General features: G+C 40.7%; 1 protein-coding gene across 1 annotated transcript in view; it reads left to right on the plus strand.

Moving 5' to 3' along the window:
- The window catches only part of LOC104941331 (receptor tyrosine-protein kinase erbB-4-like), a gene marked incomplete at its 3' end in the record, with an annotated part of 63,698 nt that overhangs the window by 635 nt on the left and 50,221 nt on the right, over positions 1-12,842 (plus strand). The window lies entirely within an intron of this gene.

Genomic DNA, 12,842 nt, shown 5'->3' on the forward strand with positions numbered 1-12,842 from the left:
GTACGCACTAAGCACACAAACGGGAGAGACGAGAAACTGCGACACCGTTGGCAGAAGGAAGAATGGAGAGAAATATGTGGAAATAATACCATAAATAAAATGTGGGGGTTGAGATGCACAGGCTGCAGTGGAGACGCTGCGCACAGCTGATCGACAGCTGGGACACAAACCGCCAAATACAAAAACATAATTCAGATCCAGTCGTCAAGACTCCACTCCGGAGGGATTCCCCGATCATTTCTTACAGTTTCTCATCAAGGGGGGGTCTCCTGTCCCCGGTATAAACACACTGCCTGAGGAAGGCTATGTTTATTTTTTTTGTCATTAACCTTTTTCGGACCACTTATTTATTTGTTTTGGTGACGATTTGACCTCCATGCTGCTACTCTGGTTCAAACTGTATCCACCAAACGGTGTGAGATGTATTTTTTAGCTGTTCTGTCGTCATTTCCTGCGATCTTCTTCATGCAGTCAGTCAAAATGAATGAATGAATGAATGGGCGTTTCTTTGACTATTTATAGGCAAATATGGGTGTTACGTGAAGCCCACAAAAGCTGCGCCGCATTTTGAGTTGATTGTGATTTATAAAGGGAAACCGGCGTAGGATGTGCCGTGCGCAAGTCCTGTGCCGGTACGCTGTCTTTTATGAATCGGAAAGTGTCGGTGCATATGTATTTGCTTTGTCCTTCGCAAGCAACCTTCCTACGTCAATCCTACGCAAGGCTTTATAAATGAGGCCCCTGGTCAGTTGTGTTAAGTCCAACTGTTCCAACACTGTTATGTTTTCTTCCCTTTTTTCACTTCAGTGCTATCATAACATGAATTATTTTGCTTATTATCTTTTACACATAGGACTGCATGAAAAATGAGTTTTGAATGATTTATTAGGTGGCTCCACAAAGTGCCATGCATGTCCTCGTTGATGAAGAATGTCAGTAAAATGTGCTTTGAAATGAGTTTCGCTGCTCATTTCTTTGTGGGGATGGGCTCCCAGAGCAAGCAGATTGGCCTGGTGGCACACAGTAGACTTAAGCTTTTCACCCCATGATGCTGTGGAAGTAATATTGCATAAATGCATTAATAAATAATATAAGCCTTATTGCAAGTAGGTCAAGGAGACACCGAGGCAACATGAGAAAGACAATGTCATTGCACTGGAATGGAAAAGTGCTCTCTGTAGTGAGAGATCACAATTAATTCAGAAAGTAGACTTTATTTCGACTTTTGAGGGAGACACATAGCACTGAGCGTGTGTCTCTGCTGTTTCCAAACCCTCTGTTTAAATAATTCAATTGTCTCTCATTGTTCTCCTCATCTGTTCCTTCCTGGTGATCCCCCAGAGCTATCCACGACTGTGTGTGCAAAAACAGTGTGTGCTTGTGATAATGTTCTAACTTCAATTCTCTCTTGCATGTTGCGCCATACTTAGGGAATCGCGTTGGTCCAGCACCACTAGCAGTTGTTTGCCAAGCTGGTCCTCTTCATTGTGGTGCCAAGATAAAGCCAGTGCTAAGGGAACCAGGGCTGGACTGTGTGAGAAGCTGCTGTTTGATGTGCTATCCATGGCCTCAAGCCATGAAGTGAAGGGGGAAGTTATGCACAACAGCCATGGCCTGAATCTGCTCCACTTGATAAATCTGATTGTTTGAGTTTCACCCTGGTTTTTCTGTTCCTGTTAACAAGTAGAATAGTGCAAACTTAATATTGTAATGCAAAACATTTCTAATGACACATAGGTCTTGTTCTTGGAGGATCCTCTCAATTAATTTCTCACGACATACCAACCAGAAGTCTAAAATGCTACCCTTGGTTCCTAAAAGCTTAGATTCTACCTTGGACCCAGATCAGGTCCAACTTATATAAAGTATAATTGTTACTAGATGCTTTTACCTGGCTACCTGTCTCTAATTCCTAAATGGATCAAAGCCATATTGCTATCTGCCTTGGCTTCATCATCATTGATATGATGTGTTCCTTTTTTAGGCTTTGGCTTCTCATTGGTTGTTGTCATCATGCTGCTATTCCAGCATATGTTTTCTCTATATGTTTGGGTTTATTAGTTGCAACTTCATTTTTGATAATGTGCATCTTAAGTTACAAAAGATTATCCAGAATCCTTCCCAAATGATTGGACCAGTAACATACCTTAAATACCAACGTATCTATTTATAACAGGAAACATTTCTTGAAGGGACTGTCATATTACTGCACGGTTGCACCTGACAGTTGAAGAAGCTCTGTTTGCTGCTGAGGTATAAGATTTAAGTATGTCAGCTTGAACCATCAGGATAGATCCACTACTGTACATCAAGCAGTACATCAAAACTCTTCCCTTCCGTTAAGTGCTTTAGTGAGGCCGAGGCTGGCTGTCTCATTCATTACACGGCCTTTGATGTTCCTGTCATATAGGTCCACTGTTCCTTTGCCAGCAGCTCCCAGGATACGTGTAAAATGATCGATATAATCCATAAGGAACATATATAAATGATATAAAATATGAACTACAAAAGGGGCTAATCGAGGGAAGGCTCAGTAAGCGACCACTTCAGTTCTGAAACCCACCCGTATTTCTACTTGGGTTGAAATTGCCTTAGGATGAAATCAATTTGTCGCTAGTATATTGTAGCATTGCACTTATTGATTTTTCTGGTGCACTCTCTGTGAGCTGTGAGGGGACTCTCTGGATTTAAGGGGACTGCAGGATGGAGTGTAGGAGGTCTAAGTCTGAGCTGGGATAGGACTCCCTTCGATGCACCTTTCAATCAAGCTTAGCTAAGTTATCCTCATGAATATGAAATATAAGACAGTCAAGCTTGGAAAAGTTGAGGGATGGTGTGTGTGCACAGGGGTGTGTGTAGCAGTGAATAAGAAATGTAAGACCCTTGGCTTGTGTGTGAAAAGTTTAGTGGAGTTGTATGTTTGTTTGATACAACTTTGTGAGAAAGACATTTATGTATAGAAAGTGATATTGTGAGGACTTGCCTCCTATCCTAAGACAAAAAGCTGGTATGTGAAAGGTTTTTATTTCAAGATTTTTGTGATCACTGCAAAACATAAGCTTTGACTATTTTTTTTTGTTACCTTTTCTCCCCATAGCGAGATAAAGGTTAAACAGAGCGGTCTCCTGACATTTTCAAAGTTCCTAATCTGTATTTTGATGCATGCTGACCCGCAGTGTCTTGCTTCCTGCTAAGGCAAACATTTTCAGCACTTCCGTCTGGATTCACATGAACCCCGGGCAGCTTCTGTGCTTTCACATGGTAATTACAGGCTGCTTCCCTGGCAAAGTAATAACAGCCTCAATAAGGAGCACAACACAGATGAGCTCTCCGAGTTATCGCATTTTACTGCGACCCACCCCCCCCCCTCCCCTCCCTCCCTCCCTACCTCTTCCCTTCCCTCATCTTATCCAGTATCGTTTAATTTTTTTCAGTTTTGTTTTGTGTTGTTGATTCATTTTCCTAACCACCCAACGCCTGCACTGCGTCTGTCCAAAATGAAGCATCCAATCTGAGGCCCCATCTGCTGAATGATCCTCTCTCGTTGCATGCATGTACACAAGCCTGTGTTTTACGCCAAGGCGTTATCCACTCCTTCATGGCCCATCTGCTCTCTCTTTATCCACCCTGTTTTCTGTCTTCCTTCAATCGCTTTATCCCTCTTTCCTTGGCTCTGTGACTCTCATCATATTTTAGTTGGCTGTCTTGATTTGTCACATTGATGCCTTCAACACAAATGCATGCAATGTAATTTTGTACCATGTTCCACAGCACCTGTTTGAGCACAGTCCTATTGTGTTCTTCAAAGCCCACTGAAATAGTTTGATAGGAAAAACTCAGTGAGTGAAAGCCATAACTTGCTGAACATGTATTGTTCATTGCACAAGGAAGGCAGAGAAAGGACGAGATGGGTTAGAGTAAGTTGAAGCGGACTTTTTGGCTCAGTGTAGTTTCCCCAGACAACGGACTGCTGAGAGGGAAACATCAAATTGCTGCCTTCTTCTGATCCCTGAGACTTCCATTCACCCTCTAACTACTAACAGAAGAAAGAGCAATTCAGCCACAGGAGGCAGGCAAGATTGGTTCAGTGCACGTCGCCAGAATTTAGTTGAGCCTCTTGCCTGGCAGCCCACAGACCTTAGGTCTCCTTCAATTGTGTGTCTAATTGATTACTTCCCATGCAATTACTCTTGTGTCACACTCAATATTTCACCACTCCTGAGAGGGGCAAGAGGGACTTTCTTTTTGAAGGACGACATTCACATTGTCACATTTGTACGCCTCTAATGTGGTTCGTGAGAAGGCACATGTTAAATTGAAGTCCGTAACGGGCCATCAGTGTTGTTTGGTGCTAATTGATTGCCCTGTAGTACCACTGTGTGACAGAGATAGTTAAACTATTAAGGCCCTGACACACCAAACTGACACCAAAGAACACGTCCCGACCCAATTGTTGTGTCGCCTCACGTCTCCTGTGTCTTGGCCAAAAAGTCACACTGGAACACACCGCAAAGACTTCAGCCGACGGCCAAGTAGCACGTACGCACTGCGCACGCGTGAGTGGTAATAACTCTCCTTACCAGCAGGTGGCGGTAGTGTATTCGTCATTCAAAAGAGGCAACCGGAAGACAGACTGCGTGATATATGCAAACAACAAATAGCGTGCATTCCATTTCACTCTCGTCCATCACAGACTGTTTCACAAATTGTTTCACATAACGACTTATGTTCGAAAACTATGTATTAACAAGTAGCATTTGGCAAAGGGAAAGGCAGATTGATAATCATCAAATCTGAATGTTGCTTATACTATTATGGTTGTCTGAATCGATCCTTGGATAGACTCCCATGGCAACCCTGGTCACCTATTTTCATCATCGATGGAATAACATGTTCACCCTTTAGCTCCAATCACCACCTCCTACCATAACCAATACTAATTGATGTTGTATAATTAATGCAATATTTGTCTTACTACATCTTTGCTTCAATATAGGTGAAATCATGCAACAATGAATACTAGCACAAAGAACATCTCACCCCATAGACAGAACAATCTAGAAATCTAGAAAATGTAGACCTGATGCTGATGACTCTGATCTTCCAAATTGTAGACATTTCCAATGCTTGTGAAGGACACAGCTTCGAGCATTTGAAATAAATGGGTTGGTTTTGTTTTAGATGTTAATCAGAAATAAAGAGTTAGAGTACTTCTTTCTATTTTGAGCACCATGTATATGTTTATGCATGCAAGCATACTAGTGTGTGAATTCATCAGTACAGCAGTGCCTAAATGTGTTGTATGTGCCGGTTTCTGATAAATAATGTACATTGCCTTAGCCCGCAATTGCATTATGGACCAACCTAGAAGGACTTTAACTATCCTCACTGATTACAAATATAGTCCACACCAAGCCTCCATCTCTGCCTCACCTTTCATCAGCTTGAGAAATATCCAGTCTTGCCTAAAGTTGACTACATTGGCCTTTATTACCAATTTGCCTTCCGAACTGAGCCTCTGCGGCCCGCTGGAAGGGAGAGTCGACTTTCACCTCATTAAAAGTTAAAGTAGGCGTGGAAGGAATTTTAATGCCAATTAATTATCAAAACACAGTCCTCTTCCCTCTTACTCCAACATTGCCATCGCCCCGGGCTATGGCTTAGATCAGGCTAAGATCTGCCATGATGTCGATGTAAAACTGGCTCAGAGACCAATAGGACGCTGATCACTTAGTAAATATCTCTTCTGAATTCTACACTGTTGTTTCATCATGAGACAAGAGACAGAATGAGTGTTATGTCTGATTAAGTGTGTGTGCTGGGGATTAATATGCCCTATATGTTACGTAACGTGTTCTCAGCAACTTGAACTGTGCAAAGTTTAAACTAGACACTATATGGTTTTAAATGGTTGCTCAAGTTATATATTATCAAATGCCCAAGTTGGGGAAAATATCACTATATGTTTTGTTCTTGTGTTCTCTTTGCAGTAAAACAACAGTATGACTCTTCTCAGTGACTTCACCTGTCATTTCAAAACTGTGTAGTATTAATACTTTGTAACTTTCTATCTTTGACTGAACACTGCTGTGTCACACTATACGTAACATGCAGACAGCCAAAGTTAAACAAAACAAAAGAAGGGCTTCACCCTTTTCTGATTGATGTTCCTGTTTTTTTTGGACATTCTATTTATTATTCCATGTTTTAAAAAGTGTGCCAAAGATCTGCTTGCAGATTTAAAACAAACGCTGGGATTGTCATGTTCAGTTACTACCACTGACTGGCTGTCAGTGCATGGCTGTGCAGCCTTGACATGCGGCTCCGACTTTTTTTCTGAAGGCCAGTCTGTGTTTCAGACAGGTCTTTGATGTCAGAGGCGCTCAGTGCTCATCTCAGAGGAGGACCAAAATGAGATGGGAAGTAAAATAAAATAGGAGCTGACTGACAGCTCAGTGGGTCTCAAAAGCCACTGAGGAAAATGTCACATTCTATCAACTTAGTTATGAGGCCTAAATGGACACCTGTGGACTCAAGGTGATAAAAGATGTTCACTATTAAGTCATGATGTGTTTAACATTCATATAAAAAAGTTCTGAAATCAGGGTTAGGCGGTTGGTGTGTTTTTAAACTTAGTTCTTGTAGTGTTATGTTGTAATCATTTGTGACATCCATTTTCCACATGACACTTTGTATAATGTGTTTACAAAGATGATAGGATTTGAGTCTGCGATAGGAGTTTATATGTGGATCATATGTTATATACTGACAAGATATACAGACCATATTTAAACAGTGGGATAACATAGCTGATATTTCTAGCTATTTAATTCCCAATTTAAATGGTTGCCATTTAGACTTGCTTTTCACAAGTCTAAGAGAAACCTGGCTCCCAGAAACAATTTAGTAACCTTTTTTCAACGCCGTCACACACATGAACACACAGATTACCCCTTACGATACAACTCCTCTTTTTTGTCCCCTGGCATCTTAATAATTAATATGCATATTTCTTGCCTCTTATGCCGAAGCCTTGGGTAAGTGAAACAGCTATTGATGGGGGCAGCGATGGGTAATGGGACATGAACAGGACTTTCCTGTTCATCTCAGGTCCGGACAGAGATACGGTGGGTGTTAGTACATGCAACACCAGACATGACTTTAACAAATAAAACATTTTTTAAAACGTGTCCAGACCTTTCTCTATGGTATATTTAATTTTTGTAATGCGGGTGCGTGTGGCGCAGTTGTTTAGTGCGTTCGTGATCGGATCAGGGAGATCAGGGGATCGCAGGGTCAAACCCCACTGCAGTCAGCATGTCGTTGTGTCCCTGGGCAAGACACTTCACCCCAAATTGCTCCTGTGGGGATTGCCCACAGTATTGAGTATAAGTATGTAAGTCGCTTTGGATAAAAGCGTCTAACAAGTAACATGTAATGTAATGCTAAAAATATCTTGCTTCCATGAATGGCATTTTTCTGAAGCGCCATTATATCTACCAGGTGCCTCTTTGATAATGTCATATTCAGTTTTTTATTATTGTGTGTTATTGCAACAACCAGGCTGGGAGGCACATTTTATTGCCCATCCACAGAGGTCAGCTTGGTCACGGGTGTGGTCTCAAAGCATCTGCTCAGTTTTTCCTGAGACAATGTAATGTCGGCTGACATCACAAAATCGGTGGGCAGTCTTACCTTCAGGACAGAGAAACAAATACAAATAGCAGGATTCTTAAGTAATCTTTTTAATTACTAAAACACTTTTGCCAACATCACACTCTGTTTACCAGAACTGAGAGAGATAAAGAGAGCATACATTTGAAAGAAGGTAACATACATCGACTCCACTTTGAGCGATAGAATTACTAACAAAGAATTGCTAACAAAGCACTTATATACTAATAAAGGACTGTCTTATCTAAAACCAGTTGAGTAGCACTTGAAATGTTTGGCTCTATGAAACCTGATGTACTTATATGATTCTGTTTTCTTCAAGGTTGTATCTTCCTGGTCGAATGTACTTATTGTAAGTCGCTTTGGGTAAAAGCGTCAGCTAAATGCAATGTAATGTAAAGTAATGTAATGGCAGTGATTGAAAAGAACCTCCATGATATTGAAACCTGCTTACACCATTTTTTTAATCATCCATGATGTTAAATATTAGTAGGAACTTTGTATTTAAGTGCTCTGTATCTTTAGTGATAGTAGACCATTGGCAAAGATTTCATAGCTTGGTTCATTGGTAGTCTCATTGTTTTAACTGGAGCGTGATTATACACCCAGTGCAGTAATAACGTAACAGGCCTAAACTAAACAACACACAATGCAACCCTGTGATATTATCTTATGATTTATTGATACAAATAGTAAATGATGACATCCCAAATGCTTTCCTTCTTGGTTGTAAATTCCTTGTTCACAGCATAACATATAGTCTGTCTTTTAACTTAAAGAGCGATTGCCCTACATTCAATATCACCTATAACATGCCTTTAGCTACTAGGCAACTGAGGCACTATACAACAATTGCTTAGAGTGTCATTAACATGAGTGATTTGTAAAAACGTTACAATGACAAAGCGGCTATTTACCTTTTAGCAGGCAAGACTGTTGATGCTAATAAAATAATGCTGGTTGCCATTGTAAGACATTTAACCTGTTTCAAAATATTTTCTTTTAAGATACATAGGGAGGCTGTGACGCAGTGGAGTAGTGCGTTGGTGTTCGGATCAGGGGAGCACAGGTTCAAACCCCACTGCAGTCAGCATGTCGTTGTGTCCCTGTGCAAGACACTTTACCCCAAATTGCTCCTGTGGGGATTGCCCACAGTATTGAGTATGTAAGCTGCTTTGGATAAAAGCGTCTAACAAGTAACATGTAATATAATGTGATACATGGCACGTCAAAGGCCAAGCAATATACATACATATTACCCTATCATTACATATAAATAAAGCTCCTATTGGATTGCTTTCTGCTGCCTTTCTTATGTATTTACCACATAGTATGATCCAGAACCAGCATATGTGCATTGAAAAGAAGACAAATTGTGTCAATCATAACAGTGGGCACCTCAGCTGCCATCAGTCCTTTCTTAAATTGTTCCGTAGTCCAAAACAATCCATCAAACTCTACAGTTGTGTGTGACATGTTGGAGTGGCACAGCTTAACAACTTTGCCATCGTGTTTGATTAGTGGCTCATAACAAGTACCACTAGAGGGTCAGCATTGATGTCACACAAGGGGGTTGTGTGACATCAATGCTGACCCTCTAAACCCTGACACACTTATCAGACTAAAATGACATCATCACTGTGTTACAAAAATAACACATTTAGATGATTATATTATTAACTTTGGCAGAGCTGCCTGCATCGTTGTACTTTACATTTACATTACAGTCTTCCGGGTGGACCTTCCAACCCTGGCTGATTCCCACCACACAAAAGTCCTGTGTGAACCAAGTTAGAGCCATGGCCTGTAGTGTGTTACTGGATGTCTTTCAGTGGGCCTGGAAAAATAAGGCCACATGACGTGTTGTTGCCTTAGCAAATAATGCACTGATTGAAGCCAACTTCCTCGGTGGTAAACCAACATACTTGGTATGCTTGTGGTAAGATACTGTAGGCTCTTTCTGCCCTTGGTTTTCCTTCTTTACTTCTCTTTCTCACTGCCTCTCTCAGACCCTGTTTTGTTTTGCCCATTCCAGAGAGCGTGGCTCATTTCAATTCAGCTGGCAGGCTGATCACACATCAGCCTTGATAAGCTAAGTGGCCCTCAGCAGCAGCAATTGAAGGTCCTTTTAGTCTTTTTTTTAAATCACTCACTTGTTTGTCCCCTTGTTAATCTTTTTGTCTTACCTCTTTGTCTCTCTCCTCAGCTGTTTTCATGGTTTTGTTTTTCTTTCTTGCTTGCAGATTTGTTTTATCACAAGGTATTGTAATAAGATTTTCTCCTCCTCCTCCGCCCTACCCATAAAGCTCAGATTACCAAGGCTTTATCACAGTTTAAGTTGAAAAAGAGCAAAGATACCCAGCCCCCCTCCTTCCATAAACATTCTGTCATGATTTTATGTTTTCCTCTTCTCATCTTTAAGTAGATGCTTTGCCTTGCTCGGGTATAATTCCATAATCCCCAAATCTCAGCCATTTTTCATAAAGACTCATAGGAAACAATTGCGTGAGGGTGGGCCAAATTTAATCAGCAGCCTGTGAATGCAATTATCTTGGCGGGTAAGAGGCGTATGTTTGGGGGATGGGGGCCATGGCCGACGCCCCCATGCCATCTACTATACATCAGCAAATACCTCAACAGCATTTCTCCTCCCGAGTAACACAAAGGATAAAAAGGACACATGTTATTTCGTAGACTAGAACAATGTATCAATTGTAAAGATTGAATATGAGCATAGAATGGTTTTCTTTCTGAAGTCATAAAACAATCACAACCAGTCATATTTAAGATAATAATACTTGTATGTATGTTTCTTTTATCTAACATCATTTCTATACAAATATCATATGATCTTCCTTATGTTGCTATTGTTTTATCCACAGATCTTGCATCTTGAAAACGATTTATGTTTTCTCCATTACGGTATTTTTCTTTTTTCCTCCCTGTGTCACTTATTTTAGCCTACCTTTTATATGAGATTTTCCGACTTGTTTTTCCCAAACACTGAAAAGCCAGATTTAGGTTTAAAGGAAATAACAGCCATTGGTGAGACTAATGGTTTCAAATTCAGTTATTTTTGCGTTTGGATAAAAGAGGTTGTAAATTATCCACAGAAATGGCAAAGTGTTAGCCTCCTGCTGCACACGTGATGCTGTGCACTGCCACAGCCACTCAGCCATGAATGTCATTCACCATGTTAAAAATTAAATGTGCATTTAATGTGGGAGACCTGAGTGTCTTCACATACATATGCAGACACACAGGAAGACACATACTGTACATACTGAACATATGTACTACATATGTGTATTAAATCATTAATTCAATGGACGTGTTTTTCTCTCCATTCAATCTTCAATATCTGTAATTTTCTTCCATTGTAATGCTTCTCTTTCCATAAACCTTTGAGAGTTCATTTTTGTTCCAATTTTATGCACACACACACACACACACACACACACACACACACACACACACACACACACACACACACACACACACACACACACACACACACACACACACACACACACACACACAGCCAACCAGCCCACGCTGCTGCTCTTGACCGCAGAGACATTCAAATCCCAGCGCTACCATCTCTCTTGTGAACCTCTCGCAAAGTATGTAGTCAAATGAATGCAGTTGTTCTTTTCTGGTCAATAGTTAAACACATAAAAGTGCAATTACATCGGTACCACCATTTCGCTTGGGGACTTCGTAGAAATGTTAAAGTTGCATGCCATTTGTGTGGGAGGGGCTCCATCCATTGACCTTAAAGGTCCCATGTCATGGGCATTTCTACTGATCATAATTAAATTGTTGAGGTCTACTAGAATATATTTACATTGTTCAATGTTCCAAACTCACATTGGTTTCTCATACAGCATCTCTGTATAGTATGTGTATTCACTTTCTGTCCTAAACGGCTTGTTGGATAAGGTGTGTGCCGGCGAAACTCCGCGGAGTAGCGCGGCTGAGAAAAGATAAGGCTGAGTGATTTTGTGTGTGTGAGGAGCTCCACGGGTTGGTCCATTTGGACCTGGGCATGGTCACGTCACTGTACTCAGGAAGGAAACAATGGAAAAAGAAAAATCTCCAACGAGGCGTTCTGGGGCAGCATAGACAGGTATTTTCTGTGTTAGAGTTTTAATCGCTACAGGGTGTACTTTGAGGGTTTGTGACTTTGCAGACCGTTTACAAAAAGCTACATAACACACAATAACCAGAAAAGCATGACATGGGAATATAAATATTAAGTTTGTGAAGCACGCTGCGACACTAAAGATCTTGTATTAAGGAATTCATTATGTGTGTAGACGTAGACCTGATTTAAAAATGTGCATTAGTTTCACTGTGTTGAAAAGAGAGCCCTTAAATCAAGTTCAAAGTCAAAGATTACACACCACCGGAAGCTAATGGTTATTCCTAGATCATTCATTTGTATTGGCATGATCTCTCTCTGACAGTAAGAACATACATGAAATATTCAAGTTAATATGGTTGCGCTACATTGTATGGCAACCAGGCACTAATATGTAAAATCAACCATCAATCGGTCACTTTTCAAATTACAGCCACTTAAATGTGTGTGGTATTATCAGCAAAATACACATATGGACAGAGAAGACCACCATGGGGTTTATATATAGATTGTATGGGCACTCGACACATTTTAGACCTTAAATTCAGGTCATCGTTCATCAGAGTACTACTCGGCCTTTCAAAACTGTTGTGAAACAGCTGCTGTAGCTCTGGATGTAAAGCTTGACCCATACGTGCATCTACAAGTCATCCAGCCCTAAAATGCCTCATTTTTTAAAATGTTCTGTCTCTTGTGGGTCCCTCACCTATAGGCCACGAAAGCTATAACATTTATTGAGTAGTTGTCCTACGACTCAACCTTGTGGAACCCCACAAAATGATTTGTTTTGACATATCATTATCTATTGAGACAACGAACTTTGTCATTAAGATGATAGACAAATATATATGCATTTGAGTGATCGAGTAGCTCCATCCACACGCATGGAACGGAAGATCTAAAAAGAATTTAACAGTGCTCATGTCACACACACAAACACAGAGTTCCCTCTTTGTATGCACAGAGTTTCTGATGGTCTGTCTCTTCCTCTCGTACACGTCCATGTACACATGAGTATACAAGG

The sequence above is a fragment of the Notothenia coriiceps genome, unplaced genomic scaffold, assembly GCF_000735185.1.
Source record: "Notothenia coriiceps isolate Sejong01 unplaced genomic scaffold, NC01 NC01_scaffold00003314, whole genome shotgun sequence".
Lineage (NCBI taxonomy): Eukaryota > Metazoa > Chordata > Actinopteri > Perciformes > Nototheniidae > Notothenia > Notothenia coriiceps.